The 19,439-nt window shown below is 42.6% G+C and overlaps 1 long non-coding RNA gene across 29 annotated transcripts in view; it reads left to right on the forward strand.

Annotated features, from left to right (window-relative positions):
* LOC100457480 (uncharacterized) overlaps positions 1-19,439 on the forward strand; it is a 215,420-nt gene that overhangs the window by 176,614 nt on the left and 19,367 nt on the right. For 22 of the 29 annotated variants that reach the window (XR_010141319.1, XR_010141329.1, XR_010141317.1 and 19 more), the window contains 2 exons: positions 1,067-1,268; positions 11,229-11,356. This is a non-coding gene — a long non-coding RNA (uncharacterized LOC100457480). The other 7 variants (XR_010141306.1, XR_010141327.1, XR_010141330.1 and 4 more) reach the window with 4 other exon arrangements.

Here is a 19,439-nt window from a genome sequence, read left to right on the forward strand (position 1 = left end):
GGCAGCACCTTAAGGAGAGCAGTGACAATCTGTGATGTGACAATTACATAAGGCGTTGCGTCCTTCCTGAGATTACAGAAAACCTGTATAGAGAGAGGCTAGCTGTTCACTGGAAAAATGAAGGTTTTGCCTACTTGGAATAATAAGAGCATGACAGCTTCTTTTTTTCTCTTCTTTCATCTCATCTCTTCTCTTTTTTTATAGCTTGTCTTATTCAGTTAAACTTCAGTCATTACCATAGAAAAAAGTAAAAGGCAATATATATATTGAATGTGTAAGGCCCATATTCCACTAGGAATGACGTCACAAAAGGACAGCCTGACCCTCGCTGCTGTATCAAGCATGGGCACAGCGCACACTGCTGCATACAGGGGTCAGAGCAGGAGGTGCTCCTGGGTATCATGATCTTGCTTTTTGTCCCTCATGGTCATGTCTCATTTCAACTGCACCATAATCGTGCTGGGTGGGTGATGTAAATCCCCATTTTATAGAGGAGAGAGCTGAGTCCTTAGGGCTCCTGGCAGTTGCCATCCAGGAAGCCCCTGCTACCTTCCAAGCTTAGAATCTCCCCACACTATCTCCTTGGATGCTCACATAACAGCTCTGCAGAGCCACTGTTCAAACCTGCTCTTCATGATGGGGAAACTGAGGTGCTGTGATTTGCCAAAGAGCCGTAGCCAGTAAGGATCAAGGCAGCATTCACGCCTGGGTTCTCTGACTGTAAATCTGGATGTGTTTTTTTCTTTTGAATTTTATTATGAATGCCTTCTTTGTTCATTGTCATTATTGTCATCATTATTGATCTCTACCAGGTCCCCTACCCCCAGCCACTTGCCTCCTCTGTTGCAAGAGGAGATGAGGAGACAAGTGTGGAATTTTTATTCCCATTCCCTTCCCTCTTCCATAGGCAGCCACTCCAGTGTGCTTGCTGCAGGCCCTGCATGAGGGCCTGCATGAGGATCCTCCCTGTCTTGTTCTGATTGGGTATCTGTTTTTAATTTAGACAAATGGGATTCTGCTATAGATCTCAATCTGGTTTTTTTGCTTACTCAACACTCTTTTTCAGAGCCAGTCTTGGTGTTCTGTGTTCACCTGGTTCATCTGAGGGGCTGCATCTACCCTGCCCTTGCCATAGATCCTGCCCTGTTTGCTTCTCCTGTTGCTGCTAGTGGACATGAGGTAACCACAGCCTAGTTCTGTGATGAGCTCTTCACACCTGTACCCATATGGACTGTGGGAGAGTTTCTCCGATATGGACCGTGATGCGGGTGAGTCATAGTGCACACTCACACTTAATTTCACAAGTACTGCCAGATTGTGTTCCAGAATGACTGTACCAATTTACACTTCCACAGGCAGTGCTCAAGATTTCTGTTTCCGTCTGTCCTCGCCAGCACCTGGTATTGGCAGATGCATCAAAAAGGATGCATTTGACAGCTCAACCGCATCAGAGCACTTGATTAGCATCCCTGTGATGGTCCTTTCTGCTGCAGACATCACTTTGTCATAACAGCATTTTGAGCAGGAAGAAGCATCAGGCAGGAAAAAAGGGGCCTTTTTACTGTGACTCCCTATCTTCTGTTAGGGAAGAAAATTTTCCCCAGAAATCCCCAGTAGACTTCCCCTATGTCTCAATGGCCAAACTGGGCCAGATAAGCTCCCAGCCAGTCCCTGACAGAGATAACAAGATTGTCATGGCTGTTTCAAGCCAGGGCCAATTCTTCCCCCTGCCATGGACTTCTTTTGAGGACATTGCTATCTCCCTTATCCTTGAATAGAACTGGGAATATTTTAATAAAGGAGAAGAGAGCAGTGGCTGATCAGTAACTTGGCAGCCAACAGAGTCTTCTACATCAGAGTTCTGCATTTGCCAATTTTTTGCATGCATGCTGCCTCTTCTATACAAGGGATCTTCCCCCACATCTGTTTGATTTGCAGAGAATTTCAGAAGCAGCGAGTCACTCATACATGTCCATTGCTTTGGGGATTAGATCCATCCAGCTCATTTTGGAAACGGCAATTCTTTTTGCCAGGCAGACATGAGACCCATTTCCACACCAGCTGCTCCAGCTGAGATTCCCATGCAGGTTCTGCATGACAGAAATCAATAGAAAGATTCAAAGGGCAGAGCACCAAAGTTCCTGCCCTGCACCATAGTGTCAAAGCAGAATGCCTGCTGAGGACAGGTGGAGATGAATACCTGTCAGAGAGTATCACTTCTGCAAGCAGCAACTTCCCCTTCTTATCAGCCATGTGGATGCCATAGTAACCTTGTGTTTCTGGCTAGCTCAAGAAATTAATTTATAGGATGGGTGCAGCAGGTCCTGCCTGTAATCCCAGAACTTTTAGATACTGAGGCGGGACGATCACTTGAGGCCAGGAGATTAATACCACCCTAGGCAACTAAGGAGACCCCCATCTCTATAAAAATTAAACAAAAAAAAAAAAAAAAAAGCAGTTTTGGTGGCACATGCCTGTGGTCCCAGCTAATTAGGAGGCTGAGGTGGGAGGATCGCTTGAGCCCAGGAGGTCAAGGCTACAGTGAGCTATGATCATACCATTGCTCTCCAGCCTGAAAGACAGATTTGAGACTCTGTCTCTAAAATAAATAAATAAATAAATAAAAATAAAAGAAATGGAAACCTTATAGTTATAATTTGTTGAGCACTTATCTTTGCCAGGTGGCCTGGGAAGCATTTTATTTCTACGATCTCATAGATATCTCTTGGCAGCCCTCTGAGAGCATTGATATATTATTGCCACATCACAGGCTCTTATAGAATCCTGGTTCTGACGATTATCAGCCATGTGGCCTTAGGAAAGTCACTTCAGTTTTTTGTACCTTAGCTTTCTCATTTCTACATGAAGAATGATAATAGTATAGTGCACCTGCTCACAGAGTTAATAAACATAAAGTGCCTAGAATGGCACTTGATACTTATTAGCTACTATTGTTGCCATTTTTTAAAATGAAGAAATCGAGAGGTTCAGAGGGGTCAATTTACCAAAAGTTAGTTATAAGTAGCAGGGCCATGATTTGAATCCAAAAGCTTCTGGCTCCGAAGCTGGGCTTTTATCCAAGGGAATATCACCATTACTCCCCTCATCAGTAGAATCAATTTTCAGGTGAAGACTCGGTGACAAAGACCACAAAGACATAGTGTAATTCTTTTAACACATGACTGGATCATTTCTGGAAGGTGGCTAGGGACATGGATACTGGGCCATAGAGCAAGCATGCATGGGATGGAAAAGACACAGTGCTCAATTCCTAATTTGACCAGTCAACCTTGCAGAGCCTCCACCTCCTTATTTTTAAAATCAGGTTTTCATTATAGTTCCTCCCAGTAAGGATTTTAAAAGTGCCTTATAAGCTGACCATCTCTAGCGTTCCTTATTCCAAAATTAGGATTTTATATGTCACTTTATATTATGTGTCACATCTCAATTTCCACTTACACTGACAAAAAGTCTAAGAGTCATTTCCCCCCAACTCCATTTTAGTCACTGCGAGGCTCAGGAAACCAGAATTTCAGAATCTTCTGGAAGAGATGTTTCCTTTCTTAACCAAGCTGAATGGTTTGGAGGCAGGCACCGCTGGTGTTTTTAGAAGGTTGGTTAACCACAGTGCCTAGCGGTTTGGGGAAAAATAAATCAGGTAGCTTTCTGTCGCACGAGACATTCCCTTACCACATTTGTCCACTTGAGCACTTTTATTTTATTTTTATTTTTATTATTTTTATTGTTTTGACAGAGTCTCACTGTTGCCCAGGTTGGAGTACAGTGGTGCAATCTTGGCTCACTGTAACCTCCACCTCCTGGGTTCCAGCAATTCTCCTGCCTCAGCCTCCTAAGTAGCTGGGATTACAGTTGTGTGCCACCATGCCTAGCTAATTTTTGTATTTTTAGTAGGGATGGGGTTTCACCATGTTGGCCAGGCTGGTCTCCAACTCCTGACCTCAAGTAATCTGCCTGTCTCGGCCTCCCAAAGTGCTGGGTTACAGGCATGAACCACCGCACCCGGCCCACCTGAGCATTTTTAGATGTAGACCTGGTGATGGGTCTGAGGGGCCGCATGTTCAGTCTGAATGGGGATCGCAAGCTCAGTGATGTGGCTTTAAGCAAAAAGGATGGCTTCAAGGTCTAGATTTCCTTGGCAGGACATTTTAACTTAAACCTGCATAACTAGTAACTTGAAGATCTTTTAATTTTATTGTTTTTTAATTTAACTGACCCCTTTCTCCCTCCTTTTCTCCCTCCATCCCTTCATTCCTCCCTCCCTTCCTTTCGACACAGGTCACCCGATATAGAATCACATACCTGGGAGATGGTGCCAGCCAGTGAGGCTCAAATTTGAACCACACACAAATCTCCAGGGGTCCTTGTTAAATGCAGAGTTTTGACCAATTTTTCCATGTGGGGCTGAGCATCTACTCTAGTAATGAGCTCCCAGGCAGTACTGATGCCGCTGGTCCACGCACCAACCCACTTCAACTTGTGAGGAAGGGTCTGGTACCCTCCCTAGCCCTCCTCATGCACCAACCCATTTCAACTCATGAGGAGGGGTCTGGTCCCCTCCCTAGTCCTCCTCACACAGGTGGTTGCAGATACTGTCTAGAATACCAGATTGATTGTGCACACATTTGATCTCCCTGACCATCCTGGGAGGTGTGAGAATAACAACAATTTTTCTTTCTTTTTTTTTTTTTTTTAAGATGAGAAAACTGCTAGTCAGAGATGCTAAAAATAACTCGGCACAGCTGATAAGTAGCAAAGATGAAAGTCCAAGTGCAGAGGCAGTTCCAAGTCTCTGTAGTCTTCTCCAAGAGCTGATGGATGAATGTGACCCTCCTGGGATGGAAGGTGTCCTTGTGCTAGTCATGAACAGGACAGAAAGCAAGTGCCATTTTCTCTTCTCTTCCCCTCTTTATCTCTGAGATCTTAACTTGTCTGCTTCTTTTCAGAAGACAGTGATGCACTGTATTCAGGTGATAGCCCCAGCAGTAACATTGATGCAGAGAAAATGGAATACTTTTTCCAAGAGACCAGAAGACACATGAAGCTAGAAAAAGGAGCCCAGAAAACTGCCACATTTTACCCATATAGAAAAGCATATCCCGACCAGGCACAGTGGCTCACGCCTGTAATCCCAGCACTTTGGGAGGCCAAGGTGGGCGGATCACAAGGTCAGGAGTTCGAGACCAGCGTGGCCAATATGGTGATACCCTATCTCTACTAAAAATAAAAAAATAAAATAAAAAAATAATTAGTGTGGTGTGGTGGTGCATGCCTGTAATCCCAGCTACTCGGGACGCTGAGATAGGAGAATTGCTTGAACCCAGGAGGCGGAGGTTGCAGTGAGCCGACGTCGTGCCACAGCACTCCAGCCTGGGTGACAGAGTGAGATTGTCTCAAAAAAAAAAAAAAAAAAAAGGCATATCCCCCTCTTCCTTCCTGCTCATTTCTCCCGTAACACATAATGCTTTTTATGGTGATTTGGTCACTGCCGAGCTGTCTTCATTTAATGTGGTTTTGACAGAATAGTTGGTCGGGAAATTTTATTTTCAATTAAAATAACTTGCTGAACTGCCTCGGTTTTGAAAGGATTCCGTTAGGATGGCTAATTATATAGTAGTTGCTACAAGGAGATACTTGCACTCAATTTCAGCTCTTAGGTAATTCAAATCAAACGCTTGAGATTTTCCTCCCTGGAGCTGTGTGCAACCATCTTCCTCTCACACTGCAGGCTTCCCATGAGTTATTTTTAGAAACCCAAATTTAAGCAGCAATTTTGGCAGAGCCATTTCTAGTCTAGTGGAGTAAACCATATGTACTGATAAATGCAGCCAAAGAGTTAGTCTCTTTAAAAAGTAACAAAACCGTCTCTCTCCATTCATGGGGGTTAAATGTTTACAAACTGCAAACTATCCGTTGTACTATTATATTCATTTGTGAACTCTAGCTGAAGTGAGAGATCATGGATATTACTTCAAAATTACAAAAGATGTGTCCTTTTGCAAACTGTTGTCATAATACTCATTTTTTTCCAAGATGGCAGGCCTTGGCAGAATTTACTGGGGACTCTGTTTTGGCCTTTGGATTTCCTGTGAAACATGGAGATCCCTTTCTTTATTTTCATACTCTGCTCTGATTTCTTCATTCACCAGAGCACTTGTAATATATCTCATCATGCTTATAAGCAGGAAACCTCCTCCTTCTATGTTAGAACATATTCTTGTGGGCAGGGGCTGGATTTTTTTTACCTTCTTCATGCCTGGCACATAATAGATGCTCAAATAGTGAGTGAATAGATCGATGAATCATTAAAATTATATTTCTATTTTCTCCTTTTTTAAAAAAAATCTTTTATTACGTAAATATTAAATGATTGCATTCATTTCGGAAAAATTAAAAACTTTCCACGTAAGGCCAAAGTCCTTTTAGCTCACCCATCCTCAATCCTTGTCTCCTCATTAGTTCTGTGTAGGTCACATTTGTTATCTTTTAGAGCACATTCCTGCAGACCATTCTAATTCATTTAAGTGTACACGCATGCACATACACACACTGAGTACACATTGTGTACGCCTCTGGTAGAGTATTTTGTGGTTTACCCCTTTTCACTCAGCAATATATTGAGGAGTGCTATCCATGGTAGCCACTCTATTCTTTTTAACTGCTACATTGTTTTGTTGCATCATGTGGATGTACCCACCTTTTATTTGGACCGAATACACAAATTCTTTATCTGCTTTCCCATTCATTATACTTCCAGATCGCTTCTCATGTGTAAGTTGACAAACCCAGCCAGGTTCACTGCTGTCTTTTGGTAGCTACAACACATTTTATCAAAATCAGCCACTTGCCTTAGAAATTATATCAAACCAGTAGACAGATTATGTAAAATTCAAAAGGTTGTCAGAGGGACCAGAGTTTCCTTTGTCCTCACAGTCTAGAGAAGTACCCTGTGCTCTAGGAACCCCACAGGGTTGGACAGTGAGTGATGCTGACCACCACTCCCTCTGTGTTGTGACACAGTGATCTGGTGTCTGCTCTGCCCACAGCCAGCTGGGTTTCCTTGAGCAGATCATTTCTTCTCCCGGGACGTTACTTCTCTTATCTGCACAGTGGACTCAGTGAGCAGCCTGAAGCTCTTAGACTGAATAACTGGGCCTATACACTGCCACCAGGATTGACATAAAGAACGTCCTGTTAGCTCACCCTTCACTACATGTTGGGGTGGGGAAAGGCAATTCCTGATAAAGCTCCAAGCTCCAGCCCAGAGCTCTGAGGTGAGACAATGTCTCAAAGAGCCCATGAGTGGCAAGGAATGTATTGTCTTTAGATTTTCCTCCTCTTTCCTACTATTTTGCCATCCAATTAAAATGAATATATATTTTTTCTTTTGCTTAGGTTTGTCTTTGTTCTAAGCAAGGCGGTATGATGATGGGAAAAAAGGTTGTGGACCCCTGAATTCTACTTCCAAATTTGTTTAATTCTAGCTGTGTGTTCTTAGGCAAGTCACTTACCTTCTCTGGGCTTCCGTCTATTGACATCACAATTCCAAATGAGCCAGGTATCCACTTAAATGACACTGAAAAGTTGAAAACCACACTCACTTATGAGTGATTCATTTGGCATTTGTGAGCCTTGTCACCTGCAAATAGGTCATCTCATGAATTGATGAGGCATCCTCAGAGACCACCAGAGCCCATGAAACCTTGTTTCACAGGAGAATTTGCAGCTGTCCTGGCCCCTGGTGACACATGCTAAGCCCTTCAGGGGCTTCCAAGAGAGGCCCAGAGAAGGTGCTGAGCTGCCATGATTCACAGGTGAAGTTTTCTCACCTAGGCCCTGAGGCTTTGTGGTGGATCCACGGCAAAGGGTATTCCCCTGCTTTGAGGCTCAGGACCACAGAGGTCACAGGATCTGATTCAGATGCCAGCGGATTTCCCTAGGGGGCCCAATCAGGCTTTCCATGTAGGGCAAGAGTTATGGCCCCCTGCTGGGTGTTTCATATGGGTCAGCAGACTCAATGCGGTTCTGAAGGTGAAAGGTCAGTGTAAATGGGTGTGAAGCCACATGGGAGGCATAGCCCAGCTAAGTGTCTGGGGTTTTGGTTCCCCTAGTCCCAGAACGTTGTTTTTTGCCCCTACTGTGAGTTTCTGTTCCTGAACACCCCTTAGTTAAGTGTTCCCTGGTTGAGCAGGTTTCTACCAAAGGAGACCAAAGCCTGTGGTGCTTTTCCGCTGCTGAGCTCGCTGGGGTAGGTGACTAACCCTCTCCTAGCATCTGCTTCCTAACCTGCTTGGGCTTCAAGGGGTGAAATGAGACTCTGCAATAGGTGCTCAATCCACATTTCTTTTGTTTCCCTTTTCCTGTTTTATATGGAAAAAATAACTCATAATTTTATAAGCACTGAATCTATAACTGAGCTTCCAAAAACCCACCCTGGGCATTTTTTCACATTAACCAAGATAAACAAAAAGGCAGTATCAAGAATAGAGAAAATGTCATTAGGAAGGTGTACATGATAAATTAGTTTTCTAAGACAGGAATGGTGATCGTTTCCATTTATCAAGCCTCTCTGACTGCAAATTTTTCAGCAGCTGCCTTCCTCATTTTAATAAAATGCTTGCAGATCTGGTTTGCATTTTTGTAGATCTGGTTTGCATTTTTGTAGATAAATGCAGAACAAGTCACACTGACGCTCCCTGCATCTGATCATCTTCCCAGCCATCAATACCATTTTCATTCACAGCCTGGAAACTTTAAGAAATGAGTCAACCTGACCTATGATTCACAGATATTTGATCTGAAATGCTTGGTGGTGTGGGGTTGGTGGATGGGGTAGAAACAAAAATAAATTTCCTGACCCTAAAAGTCAATTCAAGTGAACTAGAATGGGCAGAGAGGGGTCGTGGGGATGGTTCCTGCCCTTCAGGAGCTGCACTTCCAAGTCTGACTTAGGGTGATCACACATCCAGGGTTGCTGGTGGAGCTTCAGTTTATGCCTGTGGTCCCAGCCTCTTAAACAGTTAGCGTGCCTGTCCACGATTAGAAGTGTCACAGGTTGGAAGATGTAGGGTTCTGAGGAGAGTAGAGTGGCAGTTCTTAAAGGCCAGAGATAACATTTAATCATGTGTATCTCCAGTGCCTAGCCTCTTGTAAAGAATTAATACATAAATGCTTGCTGGGTAGGCGAGTGAGTGAGTAAGTGGTTTCTTAACCTTCCCTCCTTGTTCTCTAAGTTATTTCTCATTTTTCTTTGCATGTTTGAAGCACCTGGTGACTCTACTGGGTTCTCAATAAGTATATTTTGAATAAGCCAGAGGTTCAGTGATCAGTTTCTTACTTGCTCGTAAGCAACCCCATGCTATCTAGCTCTGAGACTTTGAGTGAGTTAGCCCAGATTAGTTAGAACTTAGTACTAAGAACAGTGACTTCCACGTAGTAAGTTCCTAAGAAATGGTAATGGAGGAGGTGGAGGTGGTACTATTGTTATTAGCCATCTGGCTTTACTACCAGTTTTTGTCTTTTTTTCCCCCTAATTGTAACAGGATTCGTAGACTATATATATATTTGAGACCTCATATATATTTTTAGAAGATAAGTCAAAAATATTATAAGAAATTGAAAAAATGAATAAAATAGTTATCCTAATCTTGTGCCCTTGGTAACATACCATCAATTATCATTATCAATGTGCTATACCCCATTTATGTCCGTTTATACAAGTGTTGACAGGGTCTCACTTTGTTGCCCAGGCTGCCGTGCAGTGGCGCAAACTTGGCTCACTGCAGCCTCGACGTCCTGGGCTCAAGCAATTCCCCCACCTCAGCACCCCGCCGTGTAGCTGGGACTATAGGCACCAGCCACCACGCTTGGCTAGTTAGGGTTTTTTTGTTTTGTTTTGTTTTTGGAGTTTTTTCTTTTTTTCTTTTTTTTTTTTTTTTTTACATAGTTGTTATCTTAAGGTGATTTCCAATTTTTTTTTTCCACTTACATTTTTCCACAAGCATTGTCCACGTTATTCCATAACCTTTTCAACTACCATTTTGAAATTTGCTTTTATCCATGTGGTTGTTTGTGATAAACTACAGGTTGCTGACTTTCTTCCCCTTCTGTAAATAAAGTTTTCTTCCTAGTATGTCCTGTATCTCAAGAGGATCTCATCAGTGGAATCATTAGATCAAAGGATATGACTGTTGCTCAGCTCTCTGTGTGTATGTAAATTAATAGGCTGTTTATTTGAGCAGTTGTAGGCTTACAAAAATATTGAGTCAAAAGTATAGAATTCCCCTATATTCTCCTCTTCTCCCTCCATATCCCCTATTATTCTGGTACATTTGTTACAATTTATGAACCAATATTGATACATTAAGAGTTACTGGAGTCCATAGTTTACATTGGGCTTCACTCTTTGTGTTGTATAGTTTTGTGGGTTTTAACAAATGCATAGTGTTATGTACCTACCATTATAATATCATACAAAGTAGTTTCACTGCCCTAAAATTCCCCTGTGCTTCCCCTATCTCTCCTCATTACTCCCTATCTCCCCCTAACCCCTGGCAACCCACTAATCTCCATAGTTTTGTCTTTTTCAGAATCACACAGTTGGAATCACATAGGATGTAGTCTTTTCTTTTTTTCTTTCTTTTTTTTTTTGAGATGGAGTCTCACTCTGTTGCCCAGGTTGGAGTGCAGTGGTGCGATCTCGGCTCACTGTAAGCTCTGCCTCCCGGGTTCAAGCAATTCTTCTGCCTCAGCCTCCCGAGTAGCTGGGACTACAGGTGCCGGCCAATGCGCCCGGCTAATTTTTTGTATTTTTAGTAGAGACAGGGTTTCACCATGGTAGCCAGGATGGTTTCAATCTCCTGACCTCGTAATCCGCCCGCCTCGGCCTCCCAAGGATGTAGCCTTTTAAGACTGATTCTTTCACTCAGTAATATGCATTTAAGGTCCCTCCATGTCTTTTCATAGCTTAACACCTCATTCATTTTTAGTGCTGAATAATATTTCTTTGTCTAGATTTACCACAGTTTATTTACCCTGTCACCTAATGAAAGGCATCTTGATTGCTTCCAGGTTTTTGGCAATTATGCATAAAGCTGCTATAAACATTTGTGTGTAGGTTTTCATGTGGATGTAAGTTTTCAGCTTATTTGGGTAAATATCAAGGTGTTCTGTTGCTAGATCTTATGGTAAGAATATGTTTTGCTTTATAGGAAACTGCCAAATTGTCTTCCAAAGTGGCTATATCATTTTGCATTCCCACCAACAATGAGAGTCCCTGTTGCTCCAAATCCTCCACCAGAATTTGGTATTCACGTTTTGGATTTCAGCATTCTAATAGGTGTGTAGTGGTATCTAATTGTTGTTTTAATTTGCATTTCCCTGATGACATATGTTTATTTGCCATCTGTATACCTTCTTTGATGAGATGCCTGGTAAGGTCTTTTGCTCATGTTTTAACTGGGTTGCTCATTTCCCTGTTCTTGAGTTTTAAGAGTTCTTTGTACACTTTGTATAAAATTCCTTTAAGTGACATGTCTTGTGCAAATATTTTCTCCCAGTCAATGGCTTGTCTTTTCATTCTCTTTATAGTGTCTTTGCAGATCAGAAGTTTTTAATTTTAATGGAGTCCAGCTCATCAATTAGTTTTTTCATAGATTTTGCCTTTGGTGTTGCATCTAAAAAGTTATTGCCATACTCAAGGTCATCTAGGATTCTCTCCTTTGTTATCTTCTGACAGTTTTATCATTTTAAATTTACTTTTAGGTCTATGATGCATTTTGAGGTAATTTTTGTGAAGGGTTTAAGATCTATGTTTAGATTCTTTTTTTGCAAATGAATGTCTGGTTGTTTCAGCACCATTTGTTGAAAAAAATTATCTTTCCTCCATTGCAATGTCTTTGCTCCTTTGTCAAAGGTCAATTGACTATATATATGTGAGTCTGTTTCCAGGCTGTCTGTTCTGTTCCATTGATCTGCTTGTTTATTCTTTTGCCAATACCACGCCATCTTGATGACCATAGCTTTATAGGAAGTGTTGGAGTTGAGTAGTGTCAGTTCTCCAGCTTGTGTGTTCTTTTCCTGCAGTATTGTGTCAGCTATTCTGGGTCTTCCGCCTCGCTATAAAAGAATCAGCTTGTAAATATCCACAAAATAACTTGCTGGGATTTTGACATACCACAGATTGTTTATCTCTTCACTTACTGAAGGACATCTTAGTTGCTTCCAATTTTTGGCAACTGCAAATAAAGGTGCTACAGACATTCATACATAGGTTTTTGTGGGAACAGGAAACCTACTCATTTGGGTAGACACCAAGGAGCACAATTATTGGATCACATGGTGAGACTATGTTTAGCTCATTAGGAAACTGCCATAGCTATATGTTTTTTGCATTTGTTCAGAGATTTTTTTGTTACCATGTCACTAACATGATTAATTCTCAGAATAAACCTTTGGGTTGGGGGTTATTAGCCTTGCCTTCTGGCTAATGTTATTAAATGTTGTTGCTGAAAGAAACACTGAAGATTCCTAAGCCTCTAAGCTTTCTGAGTGTGAGATCCGCATCCCCTATCACTGCTCCTCTATGGGTTCCATGGCACCATGAGTACCATGAGTACACCATGAGTACCATAGTGGACACTAGTTGCTGAATTAGTGTCCACTACACACTGAATACCAATTATGGAAAAACCACTTCACCGTACAAATGAAAACACAAAGGTCCCAAAATGAGAAATGAGATACTTCTGGCCAAACGGCATTTTACTAGTAAGAGAACCAAGACTAAAACTAAACTATTGTGCCTTGTAGATCTATAGACCTATATTTTGAGCCAGCAGTCCTTGACTCACTACATTCTAGCAAGACAAGCTGGAAGATTCTTAAATCTGTAGTTAGTACTGCATTGAACACCCCCCACCCCCCGTCACTTTCAGGCCTACCCACTACTGACTGCCATTACCAGATTGCCCAAAGATGCCCAAAATGGTGTTCTAATCTGAGTATAAGGCCACTGTAGCTACAAAGTCTCGTAGGGTAACGAGTGATAATAGTAGTGACAACAATAATAAAAAATAGCCAAGAATTATTGATTGCTTAGTATTGTCAGGGTCTTTGCATATATTATTTCATTTTACACTCATAGCTGCCCCTTGGTTCAGCATCATTACTAGCCACAATTTAGAGATAAATAGATTGAGCTTTAGGGAGGTTAAATAACTTGTTCGGGGTGCTACAACTTTCAGTGGTAAAGCCACATGTGTGTCCATCCATTCTCGACTCCACTTAGCAGTGTACTACTTTACAGTTAAAATAATGAGATTTAGAGTTAGATGGACCTGCATTAGTATTCTGGAGCAGCCATATTGTCAGTCATGTGATCTTAACCTTGTGCCTTCTAGCTGCAATGTTCCCATCATGGGGTAGTAACATCCATGGCAGACGCTGTCCCTTGTTACCTCAAAACCATTGCCTCCCACTGTACAGAACATCAATATGTTCAAAGAGTTGGCAGGAGGCACCAAGTCTCACGGAAGTCAGACTCTTATCCCAATCTGGTGAGATGAATCATGACTGGTTTAAACTAGATATGGTAATGGCAGCCAAGTTACCCAGTCTTGTTAGGAACAGTATGCTGAGGAGAGAGTCTCTTCTCAAATGAAAAGGCAAAGCCCGTTGCAAAGGAAGCTTATTACTCTTTTCCTTTCTTCCTCCGTAGATCTTGGACATGATACCTGGATGTGCGGCAGCTATCTTGTAATTATGAGGTGACAAGTCAATAGACTGAGATAGTGGAGCAGCAAAGATAGAAAAGGTCTGGATTTTTTATAGCATTGTTGAACTGTTCCATCAGCCTAAGACAGATGACTATCTCCAGACTTCTTGTTATGTACAACATATCCTGTTGTTTAAGTCACTCTAACTTGGATTGTTTCTTATTTTCAGCTGAAATTATTTCTAATAGATATACAGATTTCCAACAAAGCACAGTGTAGAGCAGCTTAACGTGGTACCTATGTGCCAAAGTTCCAGAGCAAGAGTTCCTGGGTTCTAATCTTGGCTCTGTGGCGTGACTTTAGACAAGTCACTTAGCTTCTCTGTGACTCGCTTTTCTCATGTATAAAATGCTCAGTAACTGTGTATTGACTGTTGAATAAAGGATAATAGTGATACTGAATTCATATGGTTGTTAGGATCATTGAATGACTAAACATTTTATAAAATGATTAGAACATTGCTTGGCACATTGTAATTGGCTGCAGGTGTGCTTGTCAAAGTAAAATTAAAAGAAAAGTAGTCACTATTATAGGCTTGGGTTTGCATCTTGATCCCATCATTGGGCCACTTGTGGTGTTTAAGCAGAACCTTCACCCTTTCACTACTGAGGCTCATAGAGCATGAAACTCCCCCTAAAATCTGTCTCAAAGCAGCCACAATGGTGGTTTCTTTTTGACAAAAAAAGGCTCCTTAGAGAACGTTGGCTTGCAAAGGAGAGGCTGTGACTACCAAGTCGTGTCAACAACTGAATGGCCGAAATACCCAAACTTGCCCATGCAAATGGGCTTGGGTCTCTCCTGGCAGCCCCCTTTGAAGGCTCTAGACTTATCTGTGAACTCCTTTTTTGAGAGGGTCTTTCCAACTAGTGGTTTATTCTTTGACTCTCCTCATACCTTTCTTGCCAGAGAGTGAGAGTGAGAAGGAAGGGCTAATGCCTGAGCTCCTGCCCTTTCTATGCAGTGAGGGTCAAGATCCTCAGCTGGTGTTTGAGGCAACTGTTGTAACCTGGGTCTCTCCTTTTCTACCATCCAAGTTGCCACCTCTGTCGAGGTCCCACTCTAATTTGGGCAGCCACTAAGCAATATTTTGAAATATACCTTGTTCATGGGTTTAAAGGATCAACTGGTAGGTGTGTCTATTAGCAAATCCTATGGAACAAATATCTGCTCTTTTTACCCCCTACTTACCTTCTCCACCAAGGACAGTTCAGACAAAGTTGTCACCACCTTTGGCCTGATTTACTGCAGGAGCCTCCTAATCTATCTTCCTGTTTCTACTCTATCCTTTATCCCCCCTTGGCAGCCAGGGGATCCTTTAAAAATGTGAACCAAAGCATGGGACTAAACCACTCAAAATCTTCCCATGGATCTCATCTCAGATTAAAATCCTAAGTGCCTTCTCTTGTCCTTAGTGAACCCCAGGTGCACCGTTCCTCTGCCACTTTGCCCCCTTGTTTATCCTACTTCCCACACTGGCCTCCTTGCTGTGGGCCAGACATATCTGAGACCAGTGTGGCTTCAGGGCTTTTGCACATACCATTTTCCTTTTCTGGAACACTCTCTCTTCCTTGCACATCTGCCTGGCTCTCTGCTCAGATGTCAACTCTCAGAGAGGCCTTTTCTGACCACTCCCTCTAAAAGAGTTTCCCCCGCCCCTCATTTCCTATCATTATCTGTAGTACTGATGACTTGCGGATGTTATTACAAATTTGGTTATTTTTTGCATCCTCCAGCAAAATGTAAGCCAAGTGAAGAATGAGGTATTGTTTTGTTCATCAAGGAATCCACAGAAACCAGAACATTCTGTAGCAGGTGATCACTAAATATTTGTTAAACTACAAAAAGCCATTTTGGGTTAGAAATAAGGTATAGCTGACACAATTCTAAGCCTGATGTTTCTTATGAGCCTGCTAAATTGGCCCTGAAACCACCTCCCAGAAAGCTCTAGATATGTTCTGAATAATGGGAGCAATGCTGGACCAGTGTTTGAGGTTCCAAAGTGAATACATGAAAGTGAAAATGAAGCTACATGTGACTGGATGAACCCTCTTACGTTTGTTGAAAAATCCTCTTCATCATGATTAGTTCACGCTCTCTTTTTTTTGCTTTGCTCCTAGGCACCAGACAAGTCATTCCAAATATGGGGTCTTGGTACCAGTCAGAACGAGGTTCCCGTCTGTGGTTTAAAAACAAAATGACCTTGTTCCTTGATATTCTTTCCATTGAAAGATGGGATATATGACTTTTCCTTGAGTCTGTGCAGGCTTGTGACTGCTTTATGCAGCTCCTGCCTGGTTTTCTGAGCATACTTATTCCGGGGAAAGCACTGGGACTGTCGAGCCGAAGAGGTCCCTGGTGGGTGCTCTTGTTTGTAGCCTCAGCTGAGCTCCCAGCATCAGCCAGCAACCCTGAGAGCCGCCATCTTGGATGCACATGTAGGCCCTCTGCACCTTCAAAAGTCCGCGGCCTGGCTGACATCTGACCACAAGGGCATGGGAAACTCCAAGTGAGAACCACCCAGCCAAGCCCATCCCAAATTCTTGACCAAAAAAATCATGCAACATGAAACAATTATTGTTTTACAGCACTAAGTTTTGCAGTAAATCTGTAATCTGCAATAGTAATGAGAACCCCACCTTAACTCTTCCTCCTACGTACTAGGCAATCATGAGAAAACCCTTTTTTTTAACACTCTGGGCATCAGATTTCTCATCTGTAAGTTAAGAGTGATAAGATATATTGATGTGGTTGTTGTTTCAAGCAAAAGCAAGTTTTGTCCAAAACCTAGCATGCTTCTCCACACAAACAATATTTTCTCAAATTTAAGTGCCTTCATTTTATGACTCACCCTTAATTCATGTGTACTAAGAAAGAAACAAATGCTTCCAATTAAACTACTGCATTACTGTATGCCACTGGTTGTAGGACACATACCTATTTTGGAAATACTGAAATTTGAAAAGATGTATGTCTTAGCATCTTTGATTTAAAGACTGATTAACATAAGCACCTAGAGCGAAAAACAAGATCCCCAAGATTAGAGTTTGTGAAGTGTAAGAGGAGACGTTAAAGCAAATGTACCTTTGTATGAAAGTCTCCAATCTGCCATTCTGTTTTATATGATAAAACACAAGGATTAGTGCAGACAACCTTGTGGTCCAGACAAAAAGTGCCTTCCTTGTCAGCCGTCAAATGGTTAGAATTCAAATGACATCACGTCACAGTTATTTAGCCAAAATATATTTTGCAAAAGGGATGAAGTCAGATCCCTAAATCTGGCTGTGAGTCAATAAGTTGTTTTCAGCAGTAATTCATCCCTAGTAATAGTAATAGTCCAAGCCCCATTTCTCTTTGGTTCTTGAGAATTTCCTTTTTTTAGGACATGAACTAGTAGTTCCTTGAGTATTCCAGCCAATGGGCAGAAGGGGTCTAGGCAGTGGGCAAAAGGATGACACAAGGAGACCCAGGGCCACATCTAGTGGGACAGAAACATAAGCATCAGCTTCCTAGCAGGCTTGATGCTAAGTGTTCACATGGAGCTCTGCAGTCAGTACAGCTGCCCAGAGTGCTACTATGCTAATCCTCATGTGAAAGGCAAACCTACTTCAGGACCAGAGAGGTTAAGTCTCTTCCTCAAAGTCACACAGCTTGATTATGTCAACTTAGACCATCAGACACCAGAGCCTGTACTTATACCCACAGCACTGTACTAACCAGAATGTTTGCAAAGACACAGAAATAGTCATAAGAGGCTCCAACAAACCCAAAGCTCACACCACAACAGCTGTCTTATCAACTTTACCTAAACAGAGAATTTCTTTTAGTCCATACCATCTTACTTTGTTCAGTATGGGTTTTCCGATAAGGCCGTTCTTACCTCCTTCTCTTTCTGGTAAAAACCAAAACATCCTTCAAGACCCAGCTCAAATGGGACAGTTTAACTCCTTGTTCCTACAGGGTGGGCCCTGGCTGCATTTGGCTCCAGCATATTGTCCCTGGGGCTGCATGGCTGGCGCTCCTGGAATTGTTGGGAGTGGTTTCTGTTGATTACTCCTATTGGAGTGGAAGTTTCTTGAGGTTCTGGAGTTACACTGAGTTTGACTCTATGATTTACAGCTATGGCCTTGGACAAATGTCTTAGCTTTCCTGAGCTTTAATTTTCTTATCTACTTCCCAGAATTGTCGTAATGCAGTGTCGTTGCTTAGATTGCATGGTCAGTGCCCAATATTGTTTACTGTTATGTGATTGGCACTTGTGGAGCGTCTTTGTGCATTATCTCAGTCTTCAACAGCCCTCTGAGGTAGGTTCTTTCACTACCACCCCTTTTCCACAGATGAGGAAACTCAGGTGAAACCTCTTGCCCATGGTTCCACAGCTCAGATGTGACAAAACTGGGCTGTAATCGTACCTTTTTAAACTCCCTTCCCTCGATGGAATCCCAGTGAAAGCCTCCATGAACTGATTGCCAAGGATGTTTTGTCATGTATCAGTCTCTTTAGATGTATTTTAATTCAGATCTTAATTTTCCACTCATTTGTGCCTAGGTGACATTATCCTAGTTTGCAGGAAAATGATGCTGCAACCAGCTTTGTCTCTGTAAACTGTGGTTGTTTACACATTTCAGGCGTCTGGCAATAATGTGTCCCTCCACCTGGCTCTTATGCATGGCAGATTATTAGCACCACAACTGCCCATTTAGTTAATGAATCGAAAACATGGATCACGCCCATTATTGGCCTTGAAAAGCTCAAGCAAACTCTTAAGCATAACTAAGGGGCCCACCTCGTTTTCCAACCCAAAGAATGCCAGGGCTACGCCTCCTATTTACTTTGAATGATTGGCTCACCAAGGTTTTTGCTGGCTTTCTGTGTTGCTGCAATCATGGGAACCCTCTAACTCTGCTGACATTCCTGATGTGCTACGTTTTTGTTTTTTTTTTCTTTTTTTGAGATGGAGTCTCGTTCTGTCTCCCAGGCTGGAGTGCAGTGGAGCGATCTCAGCTCACTGCAACCTCCACCTTCCGCCTCCCAAGTTCAAGCATTCTCCTGCCTCAGCTTCCCGAGTAGCTGAGATTGCAGACACGTGCCACCACGCTCGGCTATTTTTTGTGTTTTTAGTAGAGATGGGGTTTCACCATGTTGTCCAGGCTGGTCTCAAACTCCTGACCCCAAGTGATCTGCCCACCTCAGCCTCCTAAAGTGCTGGGATTACAGGTGTAAGCCACCGTGCCCAGCCGCTACTTGTTTTTTTTCCTCAAGACATAACAGTTAAATTCTCCAAACAAAACAAGTTTGATTTTATTTGCCAGAGAATATTCTGAGTAAGCAGAACAAGATCCATTACTAAATCAAGCCTCACCCCACACCTGGGCAGCCCCCTCAGCAAGGTAGGTGCCTTGTTTGGCAGAATGGTGGAGATCTTCCTGACTAAGCATGGATCTGGTGAAAGCCCATGGGCTCAGTGCGGGGGCCAAGGTTAATTCACGGTCCCAGCTCATGGTGCAGACTGGCCAGTGAAAGACACACTCAGGGCCTCAGCAATGTCCTTGGCTGCTGGTTTACCTTTACTTTCAGCAGCAGCAGAAGGGTTGGTCATACCTGAGGTGGAGAAAGATGTCGGGGTAGGGGTTGGGGGATGGAGCTAAT

This window comes from Pongo abelii, chromosome 7, assembly GCF_028885655.2.
Source record: "Pongo abelii isolate AG06213 chromosome 7, NHGRI_mPonAbe1-v2.0_pri, whole genome shotgun sequence".
Classification (NCBI taxonomy): Eukaryota; Metazoa; Chordata; class Mammalia; order Primates; family Hominidae; genus Pongo; species Pongo abelii.